Genomic DNA, 11,702 nt, shown 5'->3' with positions numbered 1-11,702 from the left:
GAGAGGTCCTGCCCACATTCAGAACAGGCTGGTCAAACTCATGAGCACCAGTGGATAAAGATCATGGCCCTGTGTGCCAACTACACCCCATGTCCAGACTGTTCCACACTCTCCCCAGCACCTGAGGATCTGTCTGTGGTGACCAAGTATCAAACACAAACCTTGGGGGACAGCGCACTGTCACACACAACAGTCTCCTTTCCTTTGGACTCCATCTCACACTGAGATGGCTTCAGAGCAGGCTTCAAGCAGAAAGGTTCCCCAGGACATTCTAACTGTTCCCATGAGCTAGCCTCCTAAGCCGGGGCAGTTCCCCACCCCAGGCAGAAGCAAGACTTGTGCTCAGAGCACACACTGTGACTAGGACCCCACACTACTCGGTGCCCACTGACCCAGCTTGCCTTTGATCCTGGGCTCTGCCAGGGCACAGGGTCCTCATGTGACCTGGCCAGTCCCTTCTACTCCCTCAAGTAGGGGCAGGGACACAGCAGTTTTGCCAGAGTGCTGAGTGTGCACTTCTGCTGAGTGAGTAGAGAGGCCAGGGCGGGAGAGGGCTGTAGGCTTGGCTCTTGGCCTCTCCAACAGGGAGGCTCCAATGGGCCCACGTCTGCAGAGCTCAAGCCAGTTTTTGGATGAGTGAAACAGTTGGAGCTCCAAATGGAGAAGCTGCTAGCCTGGTTGGGTGGGGCCTGCCTACTGGTTCAGCCCCCTAAGGCTCTCCCTTCAGAGGGCAGCTGACTGTTCACTGGGATGATGCTTCCACATCATAGCCCAAATGGCAACCAGTCAAGGAGTCAGCCTGAGGCCTGGCAGGTTCTCTGGCCTGCGGGACCAGCATACACCCACCTACTCTGGTGATACCTCCAGCATTGAGCCCACCAGGAGCCACAGACAAGCCGTGCCTAACCAAGTGAGGCTGGCTCTACAGTGCACTATGGCCTTTCTTCCTACCTGGCCCTGAAAGAGTCCCTGACTACCAGCCAGGCAGCGTCTCCATTGGGAAGCAAACAAAGATGTTTCTTCTAGCTGCTTGGCTCTCTAGAAACACTGAGCCATGTGGCAGTGATTTATTCTGCTGTGGCCCACTCCAGAGCAAACAAGGCAAAGCCCAAGTAGGATTATGAGAGGAGGAGGCCCAGAGGGAGAGGACGGTTCTCGGGAGCTGCCCAGAGCCTCCCACTGTGTTCTGAAGCCATCTCCTCCATATCTCCTCCCTCCCTTCCTCTCCTACATGCAGAGTTGGAAGGGTCCTAAATGGACCCACTCACAGCCCATAGGCTGTTCTGGGAACAAGGCTAGGATCAGGTCTGTGTCCATGGGGGCGCTGCCCTGACCTGTCCTCGTTGGATGAGCTGCAACTCCAGACAGGACGTGGAACAGGCCTGGCTATCAGGGACCACTCAGAATGCGAGCTGGAATTGCCAGCCTGGGCCTCCCACTCCCAGGGGTGGGAAGCCTGGGACAGTCCCAGGCTGAAATGTATCTCCAGCTACAGAGAAGGGAGACAGGCTGGATGTCATTCTGGATTGTCTGAGACCTCACTGCTGGAGTTTTCCTTCCTGCCTCCTATGAGGCCCTAAGTGTTACTAATTGTGTTACTATACCAGTTTTATATCAACTTGACACAAGCAAGAGTTATCTGAAAAGAGGGAACCCCAACTGAGAAAATTCCTCCATAAGATTGATGGGGGAGGACCATTTTGGGTGGTGCTATCCCTGGTCTGGTGGTCCTGGGTTCTACAAGAAAGGCTGAGCAAACCCTGAAGAGGAAGCCAGTAAGCAGCGCCCCTCCATGGCCCCTGCATCAGCTCGTGTCTCCACGTTCTGCCCTGTTTGAGTTCCTGCCTTGACGTCCCTCAGTGATGGACTGTCACCTGGAAGTGTAAGCTGAAATAAACCCTTTCTTCTCCAAGTTGACTTGGTCATAGTGTTTCATCACAGCCATAAAAACCCTAAGACAAGTTGGTACCAGGATAGTGGGTTACTTCTGTGACAGATCTGACCAGATTGTTTTGGGGAGAATTGTGGATGGCCTTTGGAACTTTGGACTAGAAAAGCCATCAAGTGTTGAGAGCTCAGCGGAATGTCTTTATGGACAAGGAAGATAAGCAGAGACATTAATGGGGAACTGAACTGAACATTCTCCGATGCTGAGTGACTCATTAGAACTTCTGTGGCTGTCGGAAGTCGGAATGATGCAAGTCCAGGGCCGTACCTTAGGCTGTCACCAGTCCATTTAATAGCAACCCATTGCCCACCTCCGTGTGTGGTCTAACATCCTCGTGACAACCAGGCAGACTTGCGGACTGTACAAGCAGATCCCTAGCTTCCGCCAACCCAAAAACTAAGGCATCTGAGGCCTGACCCAGGTTTTCCCACTTGGCTGTAACCCCCACCTAGCTGGTGTTCCCAGCAGTATATTTGAAGCAAGTGTTCCTTCACTGATAACATTTTTTGTTCTGTTTCTATAAAAACATCATGAAACTGACTGCATTGCGGGGCAACCTGAATTCATGCCCCTGGACCTCAGCCATCCATATCTGCATAAATTATCTCATCACCTTTGACATAAGAGCTGGGTTTTTTTGTACAATGTCTCACACACTTGTGAGGGAAGTGGCATTCAGGTTCTGCTGACGACTGGCCCCTCTTTGGGTTTTTTGTTTTTGTTTTTTATCTGATGTGGACAGAGGGAGAGGCAATGGGAGATGATTAAGTACCAGACATGGGCCTCTCTAGGAGTTGAGAGCAGACAGCAAGATTGTGAGGGATGAAGAGAAGTTAGGGAGAGGAGAGGGAAGGACATCCCAGGCTCCAGAGAAACAACTAAGGTAAAGCCATCCCGTCCTGACCCCATTGTGTGTTTGCTTAGACAGTGGTCTTTACCCCACCCCACAACCGTCACATCTGCCTTGACAGCACATTTGAGATTCCCATGGCCTCGACTATGGCCCAGGTGTATTAACCAAAATAATCACCAAGTTATGCCCTAAAATAGTGACTGATCTTACAGGAGTGAACACTTCAAGGTGACTCTGACCCTCATCTAACTCTGATATATATGTGATTTTTGCCTTTAAAAATGATGTATCCTGATTGGTATGTAGAAGGAGAAAAGATATCACAGCACTTGGGAGGCAGAGGCAGGCGGATCTCTGTGAGTTCGAGACCAGCCTGGTCTACAAGAGCTAGTTCCAGGACAGGCTCCAAAACCACAGAGAAACTCTGTCTCGAAAAACCAAAAAAAAATAAAATAAAATAAAAATAAAAAAAAAGTAAATTTAAAAAAGAAACATGTTATATCCTTGAACTTAGACACTAAGACTTTTTGGAGGTTCAAGCCCACTCTTGGTCTGGCCATCAGTTAAATGGACTTAAAACTCTTTGTTTTGTTTTTTGAGACAGGGTTTCTCTGTGTAGCCCTGATGTCCTGGAACTCACTCTGTAGATCAGGCTGACTCAAACTCAGAGAACTGCCTACCTCTGCCTTCTTAGTGCTAGGATTAAAGGTATGAGCCACCACTGCTCAGCAGAAAGTTCTTTCTTGTGATCAAAAGTCAGCTAATGAAAATAGAATATCCAGGCAGGCATGCGGCACACACCTGATAGACTCAGCTCTTGGGAGGCTGAGTCAGCGAGGGCTGGGAGTGTGCCACCACCCTAGCCTAGAACTTAGTCAGCGAGGGCTGCGAGTGTGCCTCCACCCTGGCTAGAACTCAGTCAGCGAGGGCTGCGAGTGTGCCTCCACCCTGGCTAGAACTCAGTCAGCGAGGTAGTCAATAACTGTCTCATGTGTGTCGTTACACTAGTTAGGTAGTTGACTTCCTCATTCATTCAACGTGCATTCTGGTGAATGAGCTGGAATGATTGCTGTCCTAGGGACGATGAAAATATGACAGCCATTTCTTACATCAAACACATACACAAACTAGACTCTGGGTGGATCAACACACTAATTGTAAGAGCAAAATCTAAATGCTTAAAGATGCACTGGGGACTGCAGAGATGGCTCAGCGATTAAGAGCACTTGCTGCTCTTGCAGGGGACCCGGGTTCTGTTCCCAGCATCCACATGGTACTCAGAACTATCTGTACCTCCAGTTTCAGGGAATCAGACACTTTCTTCTGGCCTTCTTGGGTACTGCACACACATGCTGTACATACATGCAGATAAACACTCATGCACAGAAAAATAAAATAATAATAATTTAAAAATAAATCTCAAAAGGTCCATTGGGGAAAGTTCTTACAGTCCTGGCTCAGAGCACAATTTCCCATCCAGGACCTAAATGTCATCTTCCAGCATTTGCCCACACTGTGGCGAATCCTCCAAGGCAAATGCATGGGCAGACAGAGAAGACCTGCCACATGCACAGCTGGGGACGAGTCCAAGCACAGAGCTGCAGAGCCCTTGTAGAGAGCCAGAGAATGTGCAGCCCCCCTCCCCTGCCACGCTCCTCAGCAATCTCCTTGGTGCAGAACTCTGCCCTTAGGGAGGACAGGGTGGAGAGAAGCAAGACTCCAGCACCCACAAGTGAGGTGTCCTGTCAGGGAGAATCCCGCTCTCAGGCGGGTCTGCCTGTGCAGTGCCCATCACAGGACCAACGCAGAGGCAGAGTCTGTGCAGACACCTGCAGGTCTCACCTTGTTGCACGTTAGTTACTGGAAACCTTGCAACTCCTGCACACATCTGTTTGTGTGGAGAAAGCCAATAAATGCCTGTGTTCTAAGGAAACTATTTACAAAGCCACATCTGGCCTTAGCTTGCCGGCCCCTGCTTACTGCAGAGGATCCCTGTGCTGAGAAACAGTCACAAGCTCACTTGCTTTGCTAAGAGAGAATGTGTTAGACTCCCAGAGAGTGTCAGGGAAGGTTATGGAGAGGGGTTAGAGCAGGACATTGACCCAGGCCAACTTGCTGGGATGGAGGTTCTAAGGGGGGCTATCTCTAGAAGACATGCTTTTTTAAGGTCCTTCCTTGTGGAGCCTCTCCCCACTTCCGGGGTCCCTGTAGTAGAGGTAGATAGAGAACCCACCCCGGGGGCCCACCACAGGGGCCCTCCCGTGCAGAGGGTCAGGGCAGTGGGAAAGATGCATCTCAAAGGAGATTCAAGAATTTGCTGGGTAGGAAGTTCTTTTCTGTGAAGTTCAAGGGTGCCTGTTGGAATCCAAAACATTCCAGCATGAGGAATGTGGACTTGGCCTACTAAACCAGCCGCTGGAAGCCTCTGAGAGGGCTAGTCTGAACTGAATTCCTGCAAGGTTCAGGATTAAAGGCAATGGGGCAGTCTGCAGCATCCAGACACTGCAAATCAGGCAGGCAGGGCAGGGATGTGGAGCACCCCATGGGAAATATCACTGAGGGTGGCTGATGCCCTTGGGCCTCCTGGCCCTGTACCTCCTCCATCCCCCAAGAGCCATGCGCCAGGCACAGCTGTCCTGCTATAGGCTCTCAGGCAGTTGGGAACGAGCTCGTTCCTCTCTGAGCTTGGGACCAGCGCAATCTTGGGGAAGCTCTCTACTTTGTGAATAGCCCTGAACTCTGTTCCTCTCAGATGTTTTCTCATTTCCACACCACAGGGGCAGAAAAAAAAAACCTGCTGCCTAAGTCACTATGACCACGTGTGTGTCCCACGTTCTGAACCACATCATAGTCTTGCCAAAGGCATCTTATTTAATTTAAATATTTATTTATTTATTTATTTATTTATTTGTGAGTTTCACCATACACAGATGTGTGCATAAATGTCACAGTACGTGTGTGGAAGTCAGAGGATAGCTTCCAGGATTTTAGTCTCTCCTTCTACTGTGAGTCCCAGGGATCGAACTCAGGTCGCCAGGCTTGGCAGCAAACATTTCTCCACTGAGCTATCTCACTGGCCCATCAGAGCCATTCTAAAGGACCACGAGTCAGCCTGTCTTGGCTGCTGATGCTGAGTAGAACTCAGCAGTGTGAGTGAGGCAGACAGAAAGACATGGGAAATTAGGGCCTGGGAGAAAGAAGGGAGCCCCTCATCCCCGAGTCTGGCTGAAGTCTGTCAGTGGCTGAGTATCAAGAAAGACAACAGCAGCACCATCTGCTGTCGGGGCTGCCAGCAGAGGGACGATGTCTGTTTTCTAAGAATGTAAAACAGTGATGGGCTGGGCTTACAGCCCAAGTAGCGTGGCCTTGCTCCATCCCAGCTGTCTTTGTGAATCACACCAGAAACTCCATTTACAGAAAGAGACGTGTCCCAAGTCCCTGTGAGCTCTGGTGGCCCCTGGTTTCATCTAATCAGGTTGCAGTCCCCTCTAAGACACCCCAGAGCCACTTGGTGGTCTCTGAATTCTTAGCAACTTTTTGAGCTGTAACTTGAGAGCCACTGAAATAATGCGCATGGAACAGGACGGACCTGGGAGGCTAACGCAGCTCATGTTTCCTCCAAGTCTTTCCTTCTATTAACCACTGTGCCAAAAACCTAGGTTTTAAAATGTCTTTTTTTTTTACATTCATTCATTCACCCATTCATAAGTTGTGTACAGGTGTGTGTGCGCACACGCGCATGCACGCACACGTGTGCATGTACCATAACATGCATGTGTAGATTAGAAGTTGGTTCTTTTCTTCTACCATATGCACAGAACTAGGTGGGGTGTTGCAGTGCATGCTGCACTGGGGATGGTCAGTTAAACTAGTACACTTGGAAGATTCTAGATCAGTGAGCCCATCTCAAAAGAACAAAGTGGCTCCTGAGGAATGACTCCCGAGGTTGTTCCTGACCTCTCCTGTCAGCACACACATGCATCTACACATACAAGCAGACAAACACCCATTCACATCACACACACCAAAAAATCAAGCAAGCAGGCATGGTGGGGGTAAGACCCCTTCTCCTTTGGGGGTCTACACGGGAAAACGCAAACAAGATCAGAAATGCTGAGACTCCATTTTCCCTGTCTGTAAACTGAGGTGTGGGCCCTAGCCCGTCCATATCAGGACTGTAGAACTGGGCGGAGTCTAACTCTAGGCTGCAGAGCAGGGGTGTGGAGTTTGGTAGAGGGACTGAACCACTACCTGGAGTCTGGGCCAGGCTGCCCATGTGGCATGGGCTGCCACCTCAGCTGTGCCCAGCATGACAGAGTCTCCAGAATAGCTGCTTCCTGTGCTGAGTGCTGCCCGCCCTCCCTCCCCTGGGAGAGCATCCAGCCCCTGAGGCGGGAGGGAGTTCCAGGCTGCCCAAGCAGCCACTGTGGCCATGGGCTGCAGATGGTGGGAAGCAAGGGTTAGATAAGTCCTCATGGAGTGGTTTGACCTTCCCTTCACTCCCAGGTTTCCTAGGTCCTCACTGTGCTGGGCAGGCTCAGCACTGGCAGCAATTCGTATCTTGGCAGGATAGAACTGTGTGGCAGATGTGCAGCAGCGGGGGCCAGCCAAGGGAGACTCAAGAGTCCTGGCCACAGCCCTGAAGTCACAACCATGCGGCAGCAAACCCAGACTGGTTTCAGAGTCAGGGAGCTGAGTGCTGTGGCCACTTGACAGGGCGGGAGAGTGGTGCTAGCGAGATACAGGTTGTAGTGGGCAGAATGCCTAGATGCTCTCAAAATTCTGTCCTCTAGTGTGCCCTGGGATAATCAACTGCCTTGCACTGTGGGTGGAACCCGTGGACCTGGTAGAATTCTCCTCCTGTGCTATAACTGACTTTAAAAAAGGTGAGGTCCATTCTGAGTGGGCCTGGCCTAACCAGTCAAACCACCAAAGAGCGCAGGCTGTTACCCCAACAGGGATGTACCTGAGGGGTGTTCTCTGCCTAGCTCTGAGGAAGGAAGGGGCCCATGGCCAGGATTTTGCTGCCGAGGACAAGATCTGGGCAATAAGCTTCAGGAACCAAATCCTGCCCACAGGCCTGGGATCCTGGAAGAGAATCAGACCACAGCTATCCCTCCTGGACCTGGAGTCCTGAGCATGGAACTGGCTGAGTCCCACCCAGACTTTGACCCAAGGGGATGGAGCTGACCCAGTAGGCACCGGCTGCGGCTGGTCATGAGCTTCTCAGCTTGGAGAATGCTTCAGTCAGCCCAGGCTCTGCCCACTGCCAAGCTGAAGGGCAGAGACGAGGATTCTCTAGACAAGTGCATCGTCTTACAGGTTCCTAGCATGCTGGATGCAGGCTGGGCAGGGTGGTCTGTGGGCCATTTTCTTTGAGAGGTGTCCCTCTGAGAGTCCTCTTGTCTAGAGAGCCCTGCCTGAAGCTAGTCATCTGCACCTTGTTCTGATCCAGGTCCTGAACCCCTGTGAAGGTGCATAGGACACCAGGGATAGCTCACTGTAGCTCAGTGGGCAGAGCCACGTCTAGCCATGAGGTCAGACTGCATTGTGAGCCTTGGTGAAGGGCAAGAGAATAGAAGCTGCGGGCACTCAGGGCCACCTTGGGTCTGATGGGTGATGGGCTTAGGGTCAGTCAAGTCAGAGTTGCCAGCCCTTGCTGACTGCAGGTGCCAGGACTCAGAAAGGGACCACCAACCCCTATGTTCTGGGGCAGCTATGTGCCTGGCACCTCCTTATGACCCAGAAAATAGGGGAAAACAGGTGGTAGACAGCCAGATGGATATCACAGGTGTCCTGTAAAATGTCAGTAATGCTGTCACTGGCTGTGTGTGGTGGTGGCTTTCTGTATGTCACTACTGGTCATCTAGCAGAGTACTTTAGGTTCCATTACGCATGTCCATGTGAGGGAGTGATTAAGGCCTACAAAGAGCTGGCTTTAAGTAAAGGAGGTCACTCTGGACCACTTGGGGAGAGGCCTATGGAGGGGCCTCAAGAATGGATGAGGTCAGCCGCTTTAGACACCCATGTCATAGCCTCCCTTCAAGTTAGCTTCGGGGATGTTTCAGAGACTCCCGTTGCCCTGTGGTCTGATTGCCCCCTGGCACTAAACCCTCAAACAACCTCAGGTCTGTGTCACTCGCTGAACCATGACTATGGTCCCTCAGGTGAGGGGAAGACGGGGGCAGAGCCACAGCCATCAGAACCTAGTGGTGAGGACACCTTAAAAAACACCCTTTTGTTGAGTGTTTGTCCCGTGCAGGCTCGGAAAGGGCCTGGAATTCAACAGAGGTCAGAGTTCATGGCCTTCACTGGCACTTCAGGGGACAGTCTACCATTAAGCTAGGGTGAAGGACAGGCGAGAGCCATTGTGTTTTCTGGGGGCTGAGATGAACTCAGAGTTCATCTGGGGAGCTGCCTAGGAGTCAGTATCTGGTCATAGCCATGCAGTCCTGTGGATGAGAGGTCGCTTTGGCTCACAGTGTGGGGTGGTCTGCCGTGGCAGGGAGGACACGGCTGCAGGAGCCCAGTGCAGCGCGTCGTGTCACCCTGTGGTCATGGTCAGAAAGCAGAGGGAGATGATTGGTTCTTAGGTGACTTTCTCCGGTTTTTTCAGTCTGAGACCTTAGCCCACAAGACGGTACCACCCCCAGTGAGGGTCTTCCTGCCTCAGTGATCTACACATTCCCTCACAAACATGCCTGGAGGTTACTTTCCATGGTGAGTCCCTAAAGTTGACAGCTGAGATTCATCATCGCACCTGGCAAATCCCTCTCCCACTCTGCTACCTGCAGCGCCCTTCCCCGTGTCTGTAACGGGGTGACCACCTCACCAAAGCGGAGACTCCTAAGTTTGTCTTCAGCAGATGGCCAGTTTTGTGCTGAGGTGGACCCACACCCTGTCCCTGCCTTCCTACCCACAAAGCTGAGCAACTAGGCAGCCTCGTGCCTTGGATCTGGTGTTATGATATTGTAGATGAGGTCTGGAGCCAGTTTTCTCACAGCCCGCTGGCGTTAGGGCTGCATGGGACCGAGATATGAGCCAGCTACAGCTGGAAGGAGTGCCTTGTGCTGGTTAGTGTTTTGTCAATTGACATAAGTGAGAGTCATTGGGAAGAAGGAATAGTGATTGAGAAAATTCCTCCACACGATTGGTCCGTGGGCAAGTCTGTGCTATATTTTCTTAATTAGTGATTGACATGGGAGGGCCAGCCCACTGTGGGTGGTACCGCCCCTGGGCAGGTGGTCATGGGTGCTGCAGTAAGAAAGCAGGTTAAGCAAGCCCTGAGGGTCAAGTCAGTAGGCAGCACTTCCGCGTGGTCTCTGCTTTGGTTCCTGTCTACAGGTTCTTACCTTATGGTCCTGGCCTGGCTTCCTTCAGCGGCGGACTTAGAAGCTATACGGCGAAATAAACCTTTTCCTCCCCAGGTTGCTTTTAGTCATAGTGTTTTATCAAAGCAGTAGAGACCCCAGGACAGCTGGGGACTGAGTTACAGTGGGCTTTGTGAATGTACACTGGGGAACCCGGGTGGAGTAAATAACGCCCCCTGCCTATGTCAATAACTATGGTCACTGATCTCTGAGCTGTTGGGGACACCATACTAGGCTTCTTCCCAGAAAGAGCTGGCACCTGGAGTCAGCTGGGCAGATTGCAGTGGGCGACCACGCCTAGGAGCCCATGACCAGACCAGCTCTCTGGCTCAGGCCAAACTATGTCCCTAGGTGTCACTACCCTGAGTTGCCCTCAGTAAATGCTCACAGTGTGGCAAGTGAAGGTCTGGCTTATGCCTGCTGCTGCTGTCCAATCTCCTCCCTGACCTCCTTCGTTTTTGGAGCTGTCACGGGTGGCCTGGACTATGAAATTTGCCTAGGTGTGACATGTACCCGTTCCTTCCCACCTGGCTTCAGGCATTCTTGTATCAATGCAGGGAAGACAGACACTTGTCTCTGAGCTCTGACTACCTCAGGGTAGCCTTGGTTGAGTCTTTAGCCATCATGCCCCAGTTCTCCAAACTTTAAAATAGATATCAAAAGATCTACCTCCTAGGCCTGGATCCTGGGACCTGGGCAGGTGGAGTTCACACCTGCTTGGCTTCTGGCACAATGGATAGTGTGAAGTGTGACAAGAAGGCACCTAGGAGGGGCTGACTGAAGTAATCACCCTCAGAACAACTGTTGACAAAATCAGAAGCAGGGGACCCCTGTGGTGGCTTGAATGGGAAATGTCCCCCATAAGCACACTCATGTGCATTAGCATGCCCTCACCAGTAGATGGAGCTGTTTGGAGAGGTTACGGAACCTTTGTTGAGATGTGGCATTGCCTGCTGTCATATCTGTCCTGCCAGAAGGGATTCTACTACTCTGGAATAATAAGCTAAAAATAAAAATAACAACAATAAAAATTTTCTTCCCTAAGGTGCTTTTTTTCATGACAACAAGACATATCTGCTCCTGGAAGCACCAATCTTCTTCAAGAGGATGATGGACACTGAAGAGGCTCTCTTATGGCACTGGCTAGGCATTTGGGCAAGAAGCTGCTCTTGCCTGGACTGTTTGATGCCATGCTGTATGAACTGGACATGCAGGGCCCACAGAGAAAATGACTGCTGAACTTGCCTAAAGGTGAGATGGTCATTTGGGGTTCCTGCTTCATGAAAGAGTCTGTCAGACATTTTGCAGGACAGAGAAGAAAGTGTCTGACAAACTGCCAATAGAGGCAGAACTGTCTTTGAAATTTCTTGCTTCATAGGAAATTGCTGGATACTATGGGCCTGTAGGCTGAACTAGATTCCCCAATGATACAGAAGAACTTTGGGTGACTGTCCAGACAGTGAGATGTCTCTGTCAATTCTAGAGTTTTGGAAGTTGCTTGCAATGCACTTCCTGTTAACTTAGGTAATAT

The sequence above is a fragment of the Microtus oregoni genome, unplaced genomic scaffold (assembly GCF_018167655.1).
Source record: "Microtus oregoni isolate MIOR12 unplaced genomic scaffold, Mior012 000019F_ref0000042, whole genome shotgun sequence".
Classification (NCBI taxonomy): domain Eukaryota; kingdom Metazoa; phylum Chordata; class Mammalia; order Rodentia; family Cricetidae; genus Microtus; species Microtus oregoni.
The sequence above is the reverse complement of the archived record's forward strand: the minus strand, read 5'-3'. Positions refer to the sequence as shown.